This window comes from Geotrypetes seraphini, chromosome 7 (genome assembly GCF_902459505.1).
Source record: "Geotrypetes seraphini chromosome 7, aGeoSer1.1, whole genome shotgun sequence".
NCBI classification, from domain to species: domain Eukaryota; kingdom Metazoa; phylum Chordata; class Amphibia; order Gymnophiona; family Dermophiidae; genus Geotrypetes; species Geotrypetes seraphini.
In genome coordinates this window covers 83,926,986-83,949,666 of record NC_047090.1, presented here as the reverse complement: position 1 = coordinate 83,949,666, position 22,681 = coordinate 83,926,986, and the positions used below count along the sequence as shown (strand labels likewise).

Genomic DNA, 22,681 nt, shown 5'->3' with positions numbered 1-22,681 from the left:
TGATAAACCTCAGAGGTGGAGATGGAACATTATGTTCCTGGAAAATGCCTGGATTCACTTGAGATCTGCAGCCCTTTGTGCTCCAATATCTGCAGGCATTTGATGTCCTTAATAAAGCTAAGGCTTCTTAGAAGAAACATAGAAACATGATGGCAGATAAAGGCCAAATGTCCCATCCAGTCTGCCCATCCGCAGTAACCATTATCTCTTCCTCTCTCTAAGAGATCCCACATGCCTATCCCAGGCTTTCTTGAATTCAGACACAGTCTCTGTCTCCACCACCTATTCCGGGAGACTGTTCCACGCGTCTGCCACCCTTTCTGTGGAAAGCGTCTCGGGGGTCTCCGGTGGGAGAAACGCTAGCCACCAGTGACCATAACATGGTATGGTTTAACCTTAAGAAAGGCTTCCCTAGGTCACAAACAAAAACAAGGGTACTCAATTTCCGGGTCACCGACTTCGCACACATGGGAGATTTCGTCCATCAGACGCTCCAGGTTCAAGAAGTAACTGATAATGTGGAAGCTATGTGGTCAACCTTGAAATCGACCCTTCATGAGGCAACTAAACGCTACATAAAATCGGTAACCAAACAGCAAAGAAAAAAGAAACCCCAATGGTTCACTGGTGAGGTCTCATACCTCGTCAAAGAGAAGAAAAGAGCATTTCTCTCATACAAACGCACGGGGGAAAAAGAAGCAAACATTGAATACAGGACAAAGTCTGCAGCGGTCAAAACAGCAGTCAGGGAGGCCAAACTTCAAATGGAAGAAACTCTAGCGAAGAACATTAAGAAAGGGGACAAATCCTTCTTCAGATACATTAGCGACAGGAAAAAGAACGCAAACGGGATAGTACGCCTTAGAACGCCACAAGGGAACTATGTGGAAACAGATTCCGATAAGGCCAAACTACTGAATGATTACTTCTGTTCAGTCTTTACATGCGAGGCACCAGGGCACGGGCCACGTCTGGAAGCAAAGCAAAGCATGGAAGACCCATTTCAGAATTTTGAGTTCACACCAGCTGATGTTTACAGAGAACTGTCAAGACTCAAGGTGAACAAAGCCATGGGACCGGACAATTTGCACCCAAGAGTGCTCAGAGAGCTATGCGATGTTCTGGCAAAACCGTTAGCCATGCTCTTCAATCTCTCCCTAAGTACGGGGAGAGTCCCCCTGGACTGGAAAACAGCCAACGTTGTTCCTCTGCACAAAAAGGGTTGCAGAGCAGAGGCTGCGAATTACAGGCCAGTGAGTCTCATATCAATAGTGTGTAAACTCATGGAAACTTTACTTAAAGGTAAATTGGACACGATATTGGATGAGGGAAATCTGAGGGATCCCTGTCAACATGGATTCACTAGGGGCAGGTCATGCCAATCCAATCTTATCAGCTTCTTTGACTGGGTGACAGGAAAGTTAGACTCGGGAGAGTCTCTGGACATAGTGTACTTGGATTTCAGTAAAGCTTTTGACAGTGTCCCGCACCGTAGACTATTAAACAAGATGAAATCGATGGGGTTAGGTGAGAAACTAACTGCATGGGTCAATGATTGGCTGAGTGGAAGACTTCAGAGGGTGGTGGTCAACGGCACCCTCTCTGAGACATCGGAGGTGACTAGCAGAGTGCCGCAGGGATCAGTCCTGGGACCATCCCTTTTCAACATATTCATAAGGGACTTGAAACGGGGGCTTCAGGGTAAAGTAGCACTGTTCGCCGACGACGCCAAACTGTGTAATATAGTAAGTGAAAGCAGTCTCAAGGATAGTATGACGCAGGATCTGATCATGTTGGAAAACTGGTCCTCAACATGGCAGCTGGGCTTCAACGCTAAGAAGTGTAAGGTCATGCATCTTGGCAGCAGAAATCCATGCAGAACATACACCTTGAATGGAGAAGCACTAGCTAGGATTTCAGAGGAACGGGACTTGGGAGTAATCATCAGTGCAGGCATGAAGGCTGCCAAACAAGTAGAGAAGGCCTCATCCAAGGCAAGGCAAATGATGGGATGTATCAAGAGAAGCTTCGTCAGCCGTAAACCTGAAGTCATAATGCCACTTTACAGAACCATGGTGAGACCTCATCTGGAGTACTGTGTGCAATTCTGGAGGCCACATTACCGTAAACATAAGAACATAAGAAATGCCTCTACTGGGTCAGACCTGAGGTCCATCGTGCCCAGCAGTCCGCTCACGCGGCGGCCCAACAGGTCCAGGACCTGTGCAGTAATCCTCTATCTATACCCCTCTATTCCCTTTTCCAGCAGAAAGTTGTCCAATTCCCTCTTGAACCCCAGTACCGTACTCTGCCCTATTACGCCCTCTGGAAGCGCATTCCAGGTGTCCACCACACGCTGGGTAAAGAAGAACTTCCTAGCATTCGTTCTGAATCTGTCCCCTTTCAACTTTTCTGAATGCCCTCTTGTTCTTTTATTTTTTGAAAGTGTGAAGAATCTGTCCCTCTCTACTCTCTCTATGCCTTTCATGATCTTGTAAGTCTCTATCATATCCCCTCTAAGTCTTCTCTTCTCCAGGGAAAAAAGTCCCAGTTTTTCCAATCTCTCAGTGTATGAAAGGTTTTCCATCCCTTTTATCAGACGTGTCGCTCTCCTCTGAACCCTCTCGAGTATCGCCATATCCTTCTTAAGGTACGGCGACCAATATTGGACGCAGTACTCCAGATGCGGACGCACCATCGCTCGATACAATGGCAAGATAACTTCTTTCGTTCTGGTTGTAATACCCTTTTTGATGATGCCTAGCATTCTATTTGCCTTCTTAGCAGCCGCTGCACACTGTGCCGACGGCTTCATTGTCAAGTCCACCATCACCCCCAGGTCCCTTTCTTGGGTACTCTCATTTAAAAACATCCCTCCCATCGTATAGTTGTACCTCGGGTTTCTGTTTCCCACATGTAATACTTTACATTTCTCAACATTGAACTTCATCTGCCATCTCGTTGCCCATTCCCCTAGTTTGTTCAAGTCCCTTTGCAGTTTTTCACAGTCTTCTTTAGTCCGAGCTCTACTAAATAGTTTAGTGTCATCTGCAAATTTTATTATCTCACACTTCGTCCCTGTTTCCAGATCATTTATGAATACATTAAATAGCAGTGGCCCTGCTGGAGAGTCAAGATGGCGGCGATGTGAGGAGCTGTGAGAGACGCATTAAGATCTCTCCTCGTTTAGCTTCAGTTTTTGCCTGATTTATTTACCTCGTTCTCCTTATGCCTCCGAAAAGAAAAGGGGTGGTCAGGGGACCTTCCTCACCGGCCTTGGCGTCTACCCACCGACAGCTAACGATGGATAGCTTCTTTTCGGCTCCTCCGGCACCAGCAATATCCGGAGTGGAGAGCCCGGCGTTGGGCGGCGAAGAGAGGGAGTCGCTTGCCCTTTCGGGCATAGAGACATCGCTGTCTCCTCCGGTTTCCCATACTCCTCCGTGTCCAGCGGCTGCCGGAACGATGTGGCGAGAGACACCCGATCCCGGAAGTGGAGGCGTGGGGTCTCCCGACGAGGGCACAGCGTCTGGAGACAGTTTGCTGATGGAAGCTAACAAGAGAGAGGGGGATTTGTCCTCTCCGACGGAGGTTTCTCTTCAAGGCATCTGGTCTTTGCTTCAGCGGATGGAGTCAAAAATGGAAAAATCATCTGAAAAGGTAACAAAAATAGTGGAAAAATTGGATGTGCTGACTGAAACTGTGGAAGTAATGAAAAGGGATTCTAGTGCTCAAACTAAGCAGATGCAGGAGGATATACTGCATTTACAACAATTCAAGGTGGCTTCAATTAAAGATAGTTTCCTTATAAATAAGAAATTGGAGCAATTTGAAAATTTCAACAGGCGTTTGAACCTCCGTATTTTAAATTTTCCTCAAATTCCGGGTATATTGCCTTTGGACTTATTAAAAAGATACCTGATTGAAAATTTAAAGATTTCGTCAAATTGTATTCCCCCTATAAATAAAATCTACTATTTACCAAATAAGAAGATACCCGGAAGACAAGAAGGAGAAGATGAGATTGAGAAAGAGATAAGGAGGGAAAATAATGAAATAGAATTTGCTAATGTGACTGCTCTTTTTGAACAAACAATTTCTACTGATAATGTTAGAGCTACGCTCTTAGTATCATTCGTTTTTGAGCAAGACGTGAACATGATTATGAAACTATTCTTTAAAAACTCACAGAAATTATTTGGGGAGCAAAAAGTTTGGATATATCCTGATGTCGCAAAGACTACACAAGAACGGAGGAAAGAATTTCTTTCTATGCGTCAAGATACTATAAAATTGGGAGCAACTTTCTTGTTAGCATACCCCTGTAAATGCCTAGTTAGGTATTTGGGAGTTAAATATACATTTTTTTCTCCTAATCACTTGAAGGAATTCTTGGATGTAAAGAAAATCATCAAGGACTGAGGGGAAATAGAAATTAATAGCTGGTGTTTAGAACATAAAGCCTAATTGTTTAATTAAGTTTCTTGTTAAATTTCTCTCAAAAATTTTCGATTGACCATCTCCCTATTATGGTGGTCTAAGAAAGGAAAAATTATTTTTATAAGTATGAATCTGTAATACTTCTGTATTGTTTTTTCTTTCCTGTATTTAATGTAACAAGATGTATTCTTGTAAAATTTTGTTGAATAATATAAATAAAAAATTCCAAAAAAAAATAGCAGCGGCCCTAGTACTGAGCCCTGCGGGACCCCACTCGTGACCTTCCTCCAGTCCGAGTAGTGGCCCTTCACTCCCACCCTCTGTCTCCTACCCGCCAACCAGCTTCTGATTCATCTATGTACATCTCCTTCCACCCCATGGTTCTTCAGTTTCCGGAGTAGGCGTTCATGGGGCACCTTGTCAAAGGCTTTTTGGAAATCAAGATATATGATGTCTATGGGGTCTCCATTGTCCATCCGTTTGTTAATTCCTTCGAAGAAGTGCAATAAGTTAGTTAGGCAAGATCTTCCCTTGCAGAAACCGTGTGCTTCGAGCCGAGTCGGTCCAGCGGATGGCCACTAGAATGGTCTCCGGACTCAAGGGTCTCTCATACGAGGAAAGACTGGGCAAATTGCAGCTCTATACTCTAGAGGAGCGCAGGGAAAGGGGTGACATGATTGAGACATTTAAATACATCACAGGTTGTGTCGAGGTGGAAAACGACATATTCGTTCCCAAGGGACCCTCGGTCACAAGGGGGCACCCGCTTAAACTCAGAGGAGGGAAATTTAGTGGTGACACCAGGAAGTACTTCTTCACAGAAAGGGTGGTGGATCACTGGAACAAACTTCCGGTGCAGGTGATCAAGGCCACCAGCGTGCTCGACTTTAAGAATAAATGGGACATCCACGTGGGATCCCTACGAGGGTCGAGCTAAGGAACTAAGTCATCAGCACTCAGACTTAATGGGGTGGGTCAGTAGAGTGGGCAGACTTGATGGGCTGTAGCCCTTTTCTGCCGTCATCTTTCTATGTTTCTATGTTTCCTCATTCATAGGGTAAAGTTCTTAATTTACATATGCTTGATTAAATAACCATGATTTAACTATTGCTTTGAACTTTTTAAGAAAAGATTGTTTACATATATGCAAAGGGAGAGAATTCCACAGAAAGGGGAATTAAAAAAGAAAGTACAGTGTTGGGTAGATTCCAAATGGGCATATCTAGGGGAAGGTAATACCAACCTGTGGACATCTAAGGACCTAAGTGTATGTCTATGGAAACTACGCACCATTAAACTGTATTTAACATTACATTACATTAGGGACTTCTATTCCGCCTATACCTTGCAGTTCAAGGCGGATTACAAAAGAGCTAACTGGACATTTCCAGTGAAGTTACAACAGTTTTTTGTTTTTGGTTACAAGGGAGGAGAGGTAGCTGGATTAATTCCAGAAGAATTTGCAAATTGGATATTAAATTGACTGTACGTTACTGTGTAATAAAACAAATAGATTACAGTTAGAGTACAAATAAGATTACGTTACATTTCAGGGATCTGAATACTTGGTTGGTGTTTTGGGGAGGAAGAGATTATTTAAGTGGAGGTTTGGGGGGAGAATTTATCTAGGAGGAGGGGGAAGGGTTGGGTTAAGATATCTGGATAAATTTTTTGAAAAGTAGTATTTTGAGTTTTCTGCTTTCAAACTTCTGGTGGCGCAGTGGATGGAGCTACAGCCTCAGCACCCTGGGGTTGTGGGTTCAAACCCCACGCTGTTCCTTGTGACCCTGGGCAAGCCACCCAGTCTTCCATAGCCCCAGATATGTTAGATAGATTGTGAGCCCACTGAGACAAATAGGGAAAATGCTTGAGTACCTGATTGTAAAACTACTTAGATAACCTTGATATGCGGTATATAAAAACCTAATAAACTTGAAACTCAATCCCTGTTGTTGAGTCTTCTTGATTATTGCAACATTGTCTACCTGACAATTACTAAGAAAGACATGGCCAGACTCATATTGATTCAGAATACAGCCGTCAGATTGATCTATGATCTGAAGAAGTATGACCATGTGACACTGTTCTATTGCGAGTTGCATTGGCTCCTGATGGAGGCCCCTGTCGTGTTTAAATTGGGCTGTCTTTGTTATAACTATTATGGCTTTGGCGGTATATAAGAATAAATTATTATCATTATTATTATTATTATAAGGTTCTGTACGGCACTGCTCTGTTCTATATGCTCAATAGATTTTCTATAGCATCATATAAACATAGTAGAAGATCTCACGCCCTGTTTACTTTTCTATCTGTACATGGTTATAAAAGCAAGAAATTTATTGATCATACTTTAGCATTTCAAGCAGCTTCCCACGATAAATAATTTTAAAGCTTAACTTTGTATACCGAGTCATCATTCAGAGAAGGCTTAACTCAGTTTACAGCAATTAAATAAACAGGGAATGATTTACAAATGATAAATAGAAGATAATAACAAAATTTCAAAATAATTAATTTTCAAAATGTTTGGCAAATAGAGTAGTTTTTAAAGATTTACGGAAAAATTGCAATGAACTGGAACTCCTTAAAAAAAGGGGAAATCATTCCAGAGTTGAGAGAATTTAAACACCAAAGATTGACTGAAGATCTTGACACCTTTAATCCCTTTTTTTAGAAGGAAGGGAGAGTTTAAATTGTTGGAAACCTCTTGCAAAGGAGAATCGGTAAACGTTCCAAAATAAAGGAATAAGAGGATCAAAGATACCATGTAGAATTTTAAAAGAAATACAAATACATTTAAATTGAATTCTAAAATAAACCGGGAGCCAATGAAGACTCTGAAGCAAAGGGGTCACATGGTCAAATTTACATTTTCCAAAGATCAGCTTCACAGCAGTATTCTGAATTAACTGTAATCTATAAAGACAAATTTTTTGTAATGCTGAGGTAGATAGCGTTACAGTAATCAAGATGAGATAATATAATTGATTGAACTAAGATAGAAAAATGACAGTGATGAAAAAGATGTCTAACCTTCTTCAGCATTTGCAAACTAAAGAAGCATTTCTTGACCAAGGAATTTATTTGGTCCTTAAAGGAAAGAGAGGAATCAGAAAGGACTCCCAATATCTTGGCAGAGAACTCAATTGGTTAGAAGGACCCAGATGCTAGAGCTACAGAGGAACACAGTCTAATCTTGGACCTAACCACAAAAGCTTAGTTGAAAACCTATCTTTTCTCAAAATACTTGGTCAAATAACTTTTCTTGTTCTTCATGATATTCTTTATAATCTTTTGTAAATTGCGTTGAACTTATGGCTACACGGTTAAGAAGCACGATGTTATGTTAAGTTTAATGTGGAAAAGTGCAAAGTAATGAATTTAGACAGAAAGAACAAGGAACACGAGTATAGAATGTCAGGTGCAACTCCAGGTAAGAGCGAACAAGAAAAGGACCTGGGTGTACTGATAGATAGGACCCTGAAACCGTCGACACAATGCGCGGCAGCGGTAAAGAAAGCAAATAGAATGTTAGGCATGATAAAGAAAGGAATCACGAGTAGATCAGAGAAAGTTATAATGCCGCTTTATAGGGCAATGGTCAGACTACACTTGGAATACTGTGTCCAACATTGGTCTCCCAACCTAAAAAAAGGATATAAAACTGCTGGAGAGGGTGCAGAGACTAGCAATGAAGCTAATAAAAGGTATGGAGAGCTTGGAATATGAGGAATGACTTAAGAGACTGGGATTGTTCTCCCTTGAGAAAAGGAGACTGCGAGGGGTTTATGATCGAGACTTTCAAAACACTGAATCGACAAAATAGAGCAGGAAAAAAAGCACAGTTACTTACCGTAACAGGTGTTATCCAGAGACAGCAGGCAGATATTCTCAACATGTGGGTGATGTCATCCATTGAGCCCCGATCGGATACTCTCGCAAGCAAACTTGCTTGAAGATCTTTAAGCTTGCGAGTGTACTGCGCATGCGTGTGTGCCTTCCCGCCCGAGTTAGGGTGCGTGTCTCCTCATCTTGGCCTCAGTTCAGATAGCTAGCAAAGAAGCCAACCCGGGGAGGAGGGTGGGTTGCGAGAATATCTGCCTGCTATCCCTGGACAATACCTATTACGGTAACTGTGCTTTATCCCAGGACAAGCAGGCAGCATATTCTCAACATGTGGGTGACCTCCAAGCTACCTACAATGGGATGGAGGGAGAGTTGGCAAATTAGGAGAATAGGTTTTGCAAAACCGACAGGCCAAAGTGGCCGTCACACCTGGAGAAAGCATCCAGACAGTAGAGAGAGGAGAATGTTTGAACTGAGGACCAAGAGGCAGCCTTACAGATTTCCTCAATGGGAGTCGAGCGAAGGAAAGCAACAGACGCTGCCATCGCACGCACTTTGTGGCCTGGGACTCGACCCGGCAGGGAGAGGCCAGCCTGAGCGTAACAGAGAGAGATACAAGCGGCCAATCCGTTAGAAATGGACCGCTTAGAAACAGAGCGACCCAAGCGAGTAGGACCGAAAGAGAGGAACAGCTGTGGAACATAACGAAGGGGAGCGGTGCTCTTCAAGTAGAAGGCCAGCACACGCGTACAATCAAGAGAATGCAGAGCCACTTCTCCAGGGTGAGAAGGGGGCTTCGTAAAAAACACAGGGAGAACCATGGATTGGTTGATGGGAAACTCAGAAACAACCTTAGACAAGAACGTAGGACAGGTACAGAGGACCACCTCATCATGATGGAAGACAGTGAAAGGTGGGTCCGCTACCAGGGCTTGAAGCTCAGTGACCTGACGGGCAGACGTGAGAGCAATAGGAAACACAACCCTCCAAGGAAGAAACTGCAAGTGAGCCCACGCTAGCAGCTCGAACAGGGGGTTACATGAAAGGAGCAAGAAACCACGTTAAGATCCCAAACCACCGGAGGAGGTTTAAGGGGCGGAGGAATGCGGAAAAGGTCTTACAGGAAGTGGGAAACCACAGGATGAACAGAGATAGGCTTCCCGTAAAGCGGCAGACGAAAAGCAGTAATGGTACTAAGGTGGACACGAATTGAAGAGGACTTGAGTCCGGCGCCCAACAAGTGCAACAGATAGTCAAAGACAGCAAACAGGGAGGCAGAGACCGGCTCCAGCTGTCGAGTAGCATACCAGGAAGAAAAGCGGGTCCACTTCTGATGCTAACATTGGCGAGTGGAGTCTTTCCAAGACACCTCCAGGACATCCAGCATAGGCTGGGAGAGCTGGAACAAGGGCATTAAGTCTCGAGGAACCAAGCTGTCAAGTACAGAGGCTGCAGGTTGGGATAAAGCAGTGAACCCTGACACAGCGAAAGCAGAGAAGGAAAACAGGCAGAAGAAGAGGCTCCCTGGAACTGAGTTGTAACAGAAGGGAGAACCACGGCTGCCGGGGCCATCGAGGAGCTATCAGAATCCGGGTGGCCCGCGAGGACTGGAACCTGATGAGAATCTTCTGAATCAGAGGGAATGGAGGGAACGCATACAGATAAAGGTACGTCCAATCCAGCAGAAAAGCATCCGCTTCGAGCCCGAGAGGGGTGTAAACCCTGGAGTAGAAGTGGGGTAACTTGTGATTGAGGGGGGACGCGAACAGATCAACATCTGGAGTCCCCCAACGAGCAAACACCCAACGCAGAGCCAAGAATGTAGGGACCACTCGTGAGGCTGCAGAAGATGACTCAACCTGTCCGCCAGACAATTGCGCTGGCCCGGAATACAGACTGCCCGAAGGAACATATTGTGGTGAATGGCCCAAAGCCAGAGCCGCAACATCTCTTGGAACAGGGACGGGGACCCCGTGCCCCCCTGTTAGTTGATATAATACACGGCGACCTGTTTGTCCGTGTGGATCAGCACCACTCGGTCACGAAGCAGGTGGCAAAAAGCTTTCAGAGCGAGGAGAATCGCACGAAGCTCCAGCAGATTGATGTGACAAAGGCGGACTACACTGGATCAAAGACCCTGAGTGCGAAGACCGGCCAGACAAGCCCCTCCAAGCATAGGCCGACGAGTCCATCGTGAGGACCTTCTACGGAGGAGGAGCATGAAACAGAAAACCTCTGGAAGGATTGGAAGAGAGCAGCCACCAACGGAGAGAGTTCTCCAACAAAGGAGGCACGACAACGCGTCGAGAGAGAGTCTCGATTCAGATTCCATTGGGACGCAAAAGTCCACTGGGTAATGCGGAGGAGAAGTCTGGCAAAAGGAGTCACAGGAACCGTAGAGGCCATGTGACCGAGGACCATCAGGAGTCGAGCCGGGGCCGAAGACTGAAGGGCCACCTTCCGACAGAAATGAACAAGGGCCTCCTACCGAGGCCGAGACAAGAAGGAGTGCAGATGAACTGTGTCCAGGACCGCTCCGATGAACTCCAGAAACTGGGATGGACAGAAGCGAGACTTGGGGAAGTTCACCTCGAAGCTGAGACTCTGAAGGAGCAAAATGGTTTGATTCGTCGCTCGCAGAATCTCCTGGCGAGAGGATGCTTCGATCAACTAGTCATCGAGGTAGGGAAACACCTGCAGGCCGCGGAGATGCAGGGCAGCAGCTACCACAACCAGGCATATTGTGAAAACCCTCGGAGAGGCCACCTGGCCGAAGGGAAGAACACGACACTGGAGATGGAGATCCCCACCCGGAATCTCAGAAAACCGGCGTGAGGCCGGGCGTATAGGAATGTGCGTGTACGCTTCTTTGAGGTCCAGTGAGCACAGCCAGTCCCCTTCATCCAAGAGGGGGCACAACGATGGAAGGGTGAGCATACTAAATCGTTCCTGGACTAGAAACTTGTTCAGGGCACGGAGGTCCAGGATCGGATGCAGATCCCCCGTCTTCTTGGGCACCAGAAAATACCTGGAGTAGAATCCCGTATGCCACTGGCCTGGAAGAACCTCATCGATCGCTCGGAGGCGAAGTAGGGCTCGAGCTCCCCACAAAGAAGGGGTAGTTGAGACTGGCTTGAAGGATACGCTCCTGGAGGAAGGTCTGGGGGTACGTGACTGAAGTGAAGGTATGATGGAAAACACCCAACTGTCAGGTAAGGCCCGTTCCACCGTGCGTAGAAATGATGGAGAGAGCCCCCGATAAGGGGGGGGGGGGGAAGTCTCCAGAAGGAGAGGAGCCCGGAGGCTCATACTGGAATAGTCAAAAAGACGGTCCAGGTTTCATCGGAGCCGGTGGCCAGACCACAGCTGGGTGCTGCTGCAGCAGGTGCAGCTACTTCGAAGGAGGCCGACAGAACGCAGGAGTGGTATCCTGTGGATACCTCCAGAGAGGGATTTTATACTGCCGGGCCGGAGGGGTCTTCGGCTGAAGGCGTACCAGAGAAGCGAAGGACCATTCGTGTTACAAGAGACGCTTAGTGGCCGTTTCGATGGAAACATCATAAAGCTCAGTACCCATGCAAGGGAGATTGGCTAGACGATCCTGGAGATTCGGATCTACATCCACATGTAGAGCCAAGCGAGACGACGCATGGCGATCGCAAATGCCGTGACTCTCGAGGACAACTTGAAGGTGTCATAGGCCACTTGGAACATATAGAGCCAGAGCTGGGAGAGAGTCTCCTCTAGGAGACAAAACTCCTGACTACGAGAATCCAGCACGTTCGCCCGGAACGAGTGGAGGGCTTCCACACAGAACCGGAGATAGGATACGACGATAAGGTTATAGTTGAGGACACGGTTCGCCATCATCGAGTTTTGATAAAGACGGCAACCAAACTTGTCCATCAGACGGCCCTCCAGCCTTAGCGGGACGGCAGCGTACACCTCGAGGGGTTGGGCTTCTTCAAGGAAGACTCAACCACCAGGGATTGGTGAGAAAGATGAGAACCATGAAATCCCTTAACTGGATCCGGTAGACGTTGATGTCGAGGCACAAAGCCCCAGGCGACGTCGAGGCACAGTCGATGTCGAGGCACAGAGCCCCAGTCGACGTCGAGGCACAGAGCCCCAGTCGACGTCGAGGCACAGAGCCCCAGTCGACGTCGGGGCACCAAACCTCAGTCGACGTCGAGGCACAAAGCCGCAGTAGACATCGAGGTCCAAAGCCCCAGTCGACGCTGAGGCAGAAAGCCTCAGTCGACGTCGAGGCACACAGCCTCAGTCGACGTCGAGGCACACAGCCGTAGTCGACGGCGAGGCACAAAACCCCAGTCGATGGCGAGGCACAAAACCCCAGTCGACGGCGAGGCACAAAACCCCAGTCGACGGCGAGGCACAAAACCCCAGTCGACGGCGAGGCACAAAACCCCAGTCGACGGCGAGGCACAAAACTTCAGTCAACGCCAAGACATAAAGCCACAGTCGACATCGAGGCACAAAACCTCAGTCGAAGCACACAGCCTCAGTTGAGGCACACAGCCTAAGTCGACGGCGAGGAAGAAAGCCTCAGTCGAAGTCGAGGCACACTGGCTTTAGGCGACGTCAAGCCACACAGCCTCAGGCGACATCGAGGCACAGAGCCCCAGTTGACATCGAGGCACAAATCCACAGTCGACGTCGAGGCACAAAACCTCAGTCGACATCGAGGCACAAAGCCCCAGTCGACGCCGAGGCGCAAAGCCACAACTGACGCCGAGGCACAAAGCCTCAGCCGTCGAAGTCAGTCGAGGCTTCAAAAGGTGGCACCATACCAATGAAATTGGTAATGAAGGTGCAGCAGTCGCTCCATAGAGGGCAACCTCGAGGATGAGTGTTCCCATGAAAGGAGGCATGCTTCGAAGGTCTCATAGAGGCAAGCATGACTGCACTCGATGCCTGGAATGCCTGAGACTCAGCTGGCGGCGTTACTGAGGTAACGTACCTAGGAAGGAAAGAAGAGACTTACCTGAGGATGGAAACCACAAGGCACAGCAGACGGGACCAGAGGGATTAGACGAGGCTGCCACTGGGGATCGATGCCACGTCAGCTCGATTCCAATGAGGAAAAAGGCCCGGCCGCTCTACTCACACGTGGTGAACCCAGTGAGAGGCCAAGGAAGAAAGAAAAACGCAGCCGCAGCCAATGAGGACGAGCGGCAGGGCCGAAGCCCAAGAAAGGCCCGCCGGAGGAAAACCAGCGGGAACACAACAAATCTTTTGTTTGGTTTAAAAAAAATAAAATAAAATAAAAGAGGCGTCGCACAGCGACTTAAAGAAAAAGAAAAGAAAGAAAGTCACGGTGCGAGAAGGCAAGTAGGAAACGGCAGAGCTGTAGAACAGGGCTTCTTGGCTCCACGGAAAAACAAGAACTGAGGCCACGCTGAGACGCGTGCCCTAACTTGGGCGGGAAGGCACACGCACATGCGCAGTACACTCGCAAACTTGAAGATCTTCAAGCAAGTTTGCTTGTGAGAGTATCTGATCAGGGCTCCATGGATGACGTCACCCACATGTTGAGAATATGCTGCCTGCTTGTCCTGGAATAAAATTATTTACAATGTCCAATGTGACACGGACAAGAGGACATGGACTGAAGCTAAGGGGGACAAATACAGGACAAATATCAAGAAGTTCTGCTTCATGCAACGAATGATAGACACCTGGAATGCTCTCCCAGAGGAGGTTATTCTGGAATCCACCGTTCTAGGATTTAAAAGCAAACTAGATGCACATCTCCTTACAAGAGGCATAGAGAGATATGGGTGAATAAAATTACGCCAGGTGTACACCTGGCTGGGCCTCTGCGTGTGCGGATCGTCGGACTTGATGGACCGAAGGTCTGATCCGGAGATGACAGTTATGTTCTTATATGGAATAAACAATGTTAGTAATCTGGAAATCTATAACAAAATGCCTGACGTCTTGAAAGTCAGACAAAGAATCTTAAACTTGATGAGTTGTTCAATGGGCAACCAGTGTTTCTCCTTAAGCAATGGTTTGACATATGAGTATCTTGAAGCTCCTAACATGATTAAGGAAATTCAACAGGCCATACTTGTTTTCAAACATAATAAGACCCCTGGTGTGGATGGTTTCAGGGCAGAATCCTTTAAAGTGTTTCAGGATGAACTCTCCCCACGGCTATTGCAAGTCTTTAACTACATATTTCATAAAGGATCAATGACTGGTATAATTACTGAATCTCTTACCATCATCCTGTCTAAACCTGGAAGAGATCCTCTTGAAGTAACAAATTAGAGACCTGTTTCATTAATTAATCTAGATGCTAAAATTTATGCCAGAGCCTTTTCTCACTGAATTATGGAACCTCTGTCTACCTTAAGTCACCCAGACCAAACTGGATTTCTCCATCAAAGATTTTCTTCTAACATGAGGCTTTGTTTCCATTTGATGCATCAAGATAGAACATATAATCGAGCAGCCTTTTTGGTATCCTTGGATGCTAAAAAGGCATTGGACAGGGTAGAATGGTCTTATCCATTTCAGACTTCAAGCTGGTGTGGGTTTGGAGAGAATTTTATTGATATGATAAAGCTGCTATATTCCAATCCAGTGGCTCTTACAAGCTTTATAGAAGCACCGGGCAGGGGTGTCTGTTATCTCCCTTTCTATTTAATATTGTGTTGGAGTCTCTGCTTTGTGCCATTCGACAATCCAGTAACATACAAGTATATGTGTTGGGGGAACAGAATACAAACTATCAGCATATGCCAATGATATTCTTTTATACCTTCAGCAACCAAATGATACTTTACCTGCATTTCTAAACATGTTGAATAACTTTGGTAGTTTCTTGGGTTTATAAAATAAAATGGACTAAATCTGAACTATACCCCTCAATATGCACTGTACTAAAGCTTTGGTCAGTGATTTCCCGTTTCAGAGGCATATCAAGGGTATGCCACTTACTAATACCTAACATAAAAGCCACAATTGAGATTAATGAAAAGAGAATCCTAAATAAAAAGTGCAGACTTTATGCTCACAATGGTCTCCCCTGTGCCTGAGTTGTTGGGGGAGACTAGACACCATAAAAGTGGCTATTGCACATATTATAATGTATGTATAATCTCTGTATGATCCCTATGATCTCAGCTCAATTCTAGAAAACTATTAAACAGTATACTGTATACAATCCTTTCTTTGGCAAAAGAAAGAGCATTGCACTTCCTTCATATACTGTATAAAACTAAGGAAATGGGAGGGATCATAGAAACATAGAAGATGACGGCAGAAAAGGGCTACAGCCCATCAAGTCTGCCCACTCTGCTTACCCACCCCCTGTCTATGCCCTAATGACCCAATTTCCTTATCTTGACCCTCGTAGGGATCCCACATAGGTATCCCATTTATTCTTAAAGTCTGGCACGCTGTCTGCCACGATCACCTGCAACTTTCCAAATTTCTTGTATTATCACTATGCTTTCTCACTTAGACAAGGTATTCTATGGAACTATATACCTTATCTGAGAAACCATCATAGTTGTGCCTTGAGGAAACACTTATCTTTCTTATGTGTCTTCAATATGGGAAATTATCTCCACAAAGACTTTCTGATAACCTTATATTTAAAGTGGCAATTTTAGCATTTGAACAACTAAACATATTCTTCTTCTATAAGATCTACTAAATAGATATCATTGTGGTGGAATCTTATTTTCTGTATAGACAGTTACTTTCTGAATTGGAACATATGGATGCAGAAGAATATATGGACATTGGATCATCTTCTAAAAGATAACCAGCTAATGATATTTATGGATCTTAGGAATAAATATTATCCCTCTCAGTGTTTCAAGTGGATGCAATTTTGCAATTTACTGTCTATGTGGCTTCAAAATAAAGACTCGTTAGGAAATGCACCTGCTATGGACATCTTTTGTTCCAACAATGCTGAAGAAGGCTTTTCAGCATCTATTTTTTAGAAATGTCTATAGCACAACCAAACTCAGACCCAGCAATCACTTAAGTCCTTATGGGAAACAGAAATACATCATATAATTTTGGATGTACAATGGTCTCAGTTCTGGCGCACATCAGTCCGCTGCTCGATTTCTACTTCCTTGACTCAGTCCTTATATTTTATTACACATAGAGTGGTACGGACTCCTGCAAGATTACACAAACTAAAAATTATTGCTTCTAATCTGTGTTGGTCATGTGTCGTCGCTGCAGTAGTAACTCGAGCATATGCTCTATGAATATACATATGTTGTCTTTTTGGTATCAAGTATGGCAGATAATCTCTAAAATATTAGACTTAACAGAACCTCTTTCTTATTATAATATTTTGTTTCAACCATCTATGTTTCAAATACAGGGCATTAAGAAACGTAGGAAATTATATAGAACTTTAATTACAGGATATTTTAAGCAAACGGAAATCAATTTTAAAGCTTAATGTTCATTTCTGGTGGTATTCTGTTTCATTTATAAATATTTATAAATATTTGTTAATTTAAGATGCAGGGAGGGGGAGATTTTATTATTACATGTTTTATATGATAATGGAATATATGGGAGGGTGGGTTGGGATAGGGATGGGGATAAGAATTTGTGAGATATGTTAATGATTATTTCTAAGTGATGTATTTATTGTTTATGTGATTGAATATATTTTAACACTTAATGTAATCTTGAAAATGAATAAAGAATATATAAAAAAAATATATATATATATAAATATGAGTCTATTGCATCAGAGCACTCTGATCAATACCAGCAGTTCATTACTGTATGTCATCCAATCAAACTTCATATTGATAGCCTCTCTTAAAGTATTTTGTATGTTTCGCTTACTTTCTCTGGGGGGAGGGGTGGGGATTATTTCACATCCTGTTTTTGTCAAATGTGTTATAACTGGTGGTTTTCTTTTTTTTCATTTAAAAAAAACAATAAAAGGGTTTTTTTTTTAACTAAATTTTTTAAAACTAAATTTGACATTTTTTGTGGTGCTATGATGCAAATTAGTGAAGCTTGCCATCTAGGGAGCCTGCCTGCAGCACCAAGGACCAAAATGTGGCATCCTCTCAGGCCGCCACATCCACTCTGTAGAACCTTGTAAAGGTATGGAGCGTGAACCAAGTAGCTGCTCTACAGATTTCATTGGGTAGAATAGGCTGGGACTCCACCCAGGAAGCAAAAACACTTCTAGTCAAAAATGTACTGTAGTAAAAATAAGTAGCAGTTTTCCGCATGCAATATATGAATAACAAATTGCCATGAAAATCCATTTGGCCTTGGAAGCTGGCCTGCCTCATCTTGACTGGCTAGTCAGCACAAAAAGATGGTCAGAAAGACAGGAATCATTGGTCCTCTCCAGGTAGTGGAGCAGGACTCTTCGCACATCCAGCCTCTCCAAAATCCTGTCCTGTTTAGTTGAACCTGTAGGGTGAAAAGTGGGCAAATGAATCTCTTGAATGACATGAAAAGCTGAGACCACCTTCAGAAGAAAGGAAGGAACCATTCGCAGAGAAACACCTGAGGAAACATAGAAACATGATGGCAGATAAAGGCCAAATGGCCCATCTAGTCTGCCCATCTGCAGTAACCATTATCTCTTTCTCTCTCCAAGAGATCTCACATGCTTATTCCAGGCCCTTTTGAATTCAGACACAGTCTGTCTCCACCACCTCTTCTGGGAGACTGTTCCATGCATCTACCACCCTTTCTGTAAAAAAGTATTTCCTTAGATTACGTCGTAGTCTATCGCCTCTTAACTTCATCTTATGCCCTCTCATTGCTGAGTTTCCTTTCAAATGAGAGACTCGACTCATGCGCATTTACATTTCGTAGGTTTTTAAACGTCTCTATCATATCTCCCCGCACCCACCTTTCCTCCAAAGTATACAGATTGAGATCTTTAAGTCTGTCCCCATACGCCTTATGATGAAGACCACATACCATTTTAGTAGCCTTCCTCTGGACCGACTCCATCCTTTTTATCTTTTTGAAGGTGTGGCCTCCAGAATTGTACACAATATTCTAAATGAGGTCCCACCAAAGTCATAGCGGGGCATCAATATCTCCTTTTTCCTACTGGCCATACCTCTTCCTGTACAACCTAGCATCATTCTAGCTTTCACAGTCACCTTTTCAGCCTGTTTGGCCATCTTAAGATCATCACATACAATCACACCCAAGTCCTGCTCTTCTGTCGTGCACATAAGTTCTTCACTCCTTATACTGTACCGTTCCCTCGGGTTTTTACAGCCCAAATGTATGACCTCCATTGATCACTACCCTCTGTTGCCTTCCACACAACTAGTTCTTGACCAAGCCCGTCACTTTGGGATCCATCCTGAGGGCACTCAGTTTATTTATTAGACGTCTGTGTGGAGCACTGTCAAAGGATTTGCTAAAATCTAAATACACCACATCTAATGTACATCCTCTATCCAATTCTCTGGTCAACCATTCAAAGAAATTGTATATCATCCAAAACAGTCCTTGCATTCACAAGAAAAATGTTTCTATATCCCCTCTGTGAAAATAAAGGGTGCTCGTAAACGAGCCTACTCCAAGTTTGTGACTAAGATGTGGAACCAACTCCCTTCTTGCATCTAATCGCTAGACAGTTTTAAGTTTTTTCGAAGAGCTGTTAAAACACATTTGTTTGGTTTCTATATAAGTAGCTGAATTCATTGTTTAGAAGTACTGTAAATATGATTTAACTAGAAATAGTACATTGGATTTTAAATTTTGATGAGAATGTGAAATTTAAATTTAGCTTTATTATGATGGCATTATTGTATTGTCTTATTGTGATATTATAGTGTGCCAGTTTTTTTTAAGCACTTGGTGACATATTTTTCAAAGTGCTCTTTTTTTCTCGCAAATACTGCCAATGATATGATTCTGTGCTCTAGTATAGCATAGTTCGTTTAGACAGCTAAGGCTGCCATCTATGCTTTATTGAGTCTATGAGGCTGCTTTGAGTAATTTTTCGGTATATAGGTGACTCCTGCAAAAGACAGGTACTGGAATTGTAACATTAATGTTTTCACACTATATTTATTAATCAATTTGGGATTATTGTATTAATATAATTTGTTATGGGTTTGTCAAGATAAATATGGATGTATTCTGGGCTACCCTGGGAGGACAGGCTAGAAAATTAAATAAACCTACATTCCTCCACCCAATCACCTCTTGAATACATTCCTTCTCAACCATGTCTGCTACCTACAAACATAAACCTTACCCCACATATCCAACTTCTGAACCATATCCTAATCCTGACCACTCCTGAGCCTAATCAGATCCATCCTCTCAGACACTCCCCCCCCCCTTCCATTAAACACTTAAACAGCAAATGTTTTTCCCATATATTTGCACGGTACTCCCCAACCCACCATTCCCACAATGCATTTCCAAAGCCATGCTTCTACATGTTTTCCTTATTTATTCCTATTTTGCTTTGTTATATTGGACTAAATTCTATTTGTTACCTAAAAAATCTGTGCTGAAAAAATCTACGCTTAGAGCTATTCTAAAAACCATAACCAGAGTTAGGCACAATTTATAGAATAAGCATATCGCCCATCACTGCAACTAAAACTTAGGTTTGGCTATTAGCACCAACTAAAACATAGAATAAATGCCTATACTAAACTGCACGGATCAGGTATATTCTATAACAGTGAGCCTAACTTTTAGGAATGCCCATAACTAACGTGACCATTTATTTTTTTCCTCAAAACAGGACATCTACTAATTTTTAGGTAATTACATTGTAGATATCTGCCTTTCTTTCTTTCTCTCTACCTGCCCTCCCCCTTTCTGTCTTTCTTTCTTTCTCTCTCCCTGCCTCCATCCCCTTTCTTTCTTACTCTCTCTCTCTCTGCCCCCTTTCTTTGTTTCTCTCTCCATGCCCCCCTTCTTTCTTTCTTTCTCTCTTTCTGCCCCCCCCCACCCCACTGCTGATTTCTCCAAGCCACAGCCACTGATTTCTTCCTGCTTCCCCAATACCGATGCAGCAACAGGCCAAGTGCGTGCAGCGACTTTACAAGCGGTGGGCCCACAAGCCTTCCCCCCCCCCCCATGTCAATTCTGACGTCAGAGAGGAAGTTCCAGGCCACCCAGGCAGCGATTGGCTAGACTGGAACTTCCTCTCTGACGTCAGAATTGACATGGGGGAGGAAGGCTTGTGGGCCTGCTGCTTGTAAAGTTGCATCCTGTTGTCACCAAGCACAGCGCCTTTTTTTGAATTTATAACAGTGGGTTACTCTCTTTCTGAAAACGGGACATTTCGGCATCCCGAAGCTATGCTTGGGGACAACGGGATAGGCTACCTAAAAACGGGATGGTCCTGTTCATAATGGGATATATGGTCACGTTACCCATAACCCACCTATGCCCTTTCCCTGGACATGCCCCCTTTTGAGAGCCACACACTAGAATTTACACACACCACTTAATAGAATACCCTTAAAAAGTTGTGCATGTAAATTCTAATTAGTGCCAATAATTGCTTGTTAATTGCCAATTTTTGGCACCGATTAGCTTGTTAACTAATTAAGTTGTGCACACAAATCAGAATATGCACAGATTTGCAAGCACAACTTTAGCTGCAGTATTCAGAAACAGGGGATTAAGAGTAATTTTGTAATCCAGAAGCTATTATGAGTTGGTAAGAGTGTTTCAAGCAGAGAATAGCTGTTAATCCCGCACCTGCCTTTTGATTGCAAAGTATACTGAATGACAGAAGTTTTTTCAAACAATAGATAAGTGATTTTGATTTACTGTGACACTGAATATTGAATACTAGAACTGTGAATGGACTATTGTTGATTTTAAGAATCTAACGATTTTGAAAAATTTTGAACTGGTGTCAAATTTGCCCTCAAATTGAATAGTTTGAAGGCAGTTTTAGTCCTTAGGAGACTCAAATTGGGGTATCCTGAGAGATACTCAGGTCTTTTCTCCATCGGAAGTCTCCCTTTTTTCCCCCTGTGTCAGTATCTTCTGAATGTTGTTGGTAGATTAGTAGTATTTAGGCATTCTACTTGTGTGTTGTTTTGGGGTTGTTGGGTTTTTTTTGAATATCTTTATTAGCAATTGCAAAAGGAACATACAACCAAGAGGGAAGCAGATAATAACAGGGGAAAATATTTTTGATTTTATAAATGTGCACATGAATAATTAGTACCCTCATAGAGAGCTACTAAATGACCCAGTTCCAAAAGGGAGATATCCGGCTAGATCTTGATTTCAGGCAACTCTATCCTTATGCTATTATGGGATCTGCAGCACTGATTTCAATAGGTAGCATCAAGGACTACAAGTTCCATACTGTAGTATGGATACAAGATCAAAACCAGGACAAGCCAAAACTCTCCCTCCTGGAACTGGGTAACTTGGTAACTAACTCTTCTCATACTTTTCCATGTGGACTTTGTAGTAAGTCCATTCATATCTGCTTAAAAATTAGCACAGAAAAACATATTTACACCTGCTTTTGGATGCATACAACATTTCCAGGTTTATTTATTGACATACACTTACATTTTCAGAGCTGCCAAGTTACTGAGTTCCAAGAGCGAGAGACTTTGACCAGACCTGATTTTAAACTTACATCAAAAGCAGTGAGCTATTTGTTTGCCCTGATTCTATCCATTAGGGAAGCAGGTCCCTAATGGATAGAAATCCAGGACTGGCCAAAAAACTCCCTGGTGGAACTAGGTAACTTGGTAGCTTTACATTTTCAAAGCCAAGCAGACATTAGTGAAAACTGTGCCTTGGCTCACTGCAGTAGACTGCATACTTGTACCTGCAAATTGGTCAGGCAGTTTTGGAAAGCCCATATTTGCAGTAAAGCAAGCACAGGTTTATGGATGAAAATAGCTTTGAAATTTACCTTTAGCTCCTTCTCAACAAGTCTATATTGTCTCAGTCACTCCTTTAAAATTCAGTCTGAACATGGGTGCAGAACTTAGGATTTGTGAGCCCAGTGAATGCAATGATTTTTAAATTCAAAAAACACCAATATTGTAAAATGCAATAATAAAAATCGCCATTGTGGAAAAAGAGCTTCAGTTTGCCCTTTCACTTTTGCACTGACAATAAATTACTTCCAGATAAGGGATTCTTGCAGTGTTCTCTGTCCAGTATTTGTTGTTTCTGCTACCTAAACAATATAATTATTTCATATTGCCAGCCATATGAGCAAAAGACAAAACACACCTCGAGCTTTTGCATTGTCTTCCCTTTCTGCAGGAAAAGGGAACGGGCAGGGTATGTCAGTAATATGTGAGATTTAGCACCGAGTAGTGTGTTCAGAAGGGATAAAACAGACGTAGTAATGACTGAACAGAAATGAGTTAGGGCTCCT

General features: G+C 43.8%; 1 protein-coding gene across 5 annotated transcripts in view; it reads right to left on the bottom strand.

Annotated features, from left to right (window-relative positions):
- The window catches only part of SLC25A21 (solute carrier family 25 member 21), a 702,309-nt gene that overhangs the window by 668,391 nt on the left and 11,237 nt on the right, over window positions 1-22,681 (bottom strand). The gene's annotated exons all lie outside the window — the stretch shown is intronic.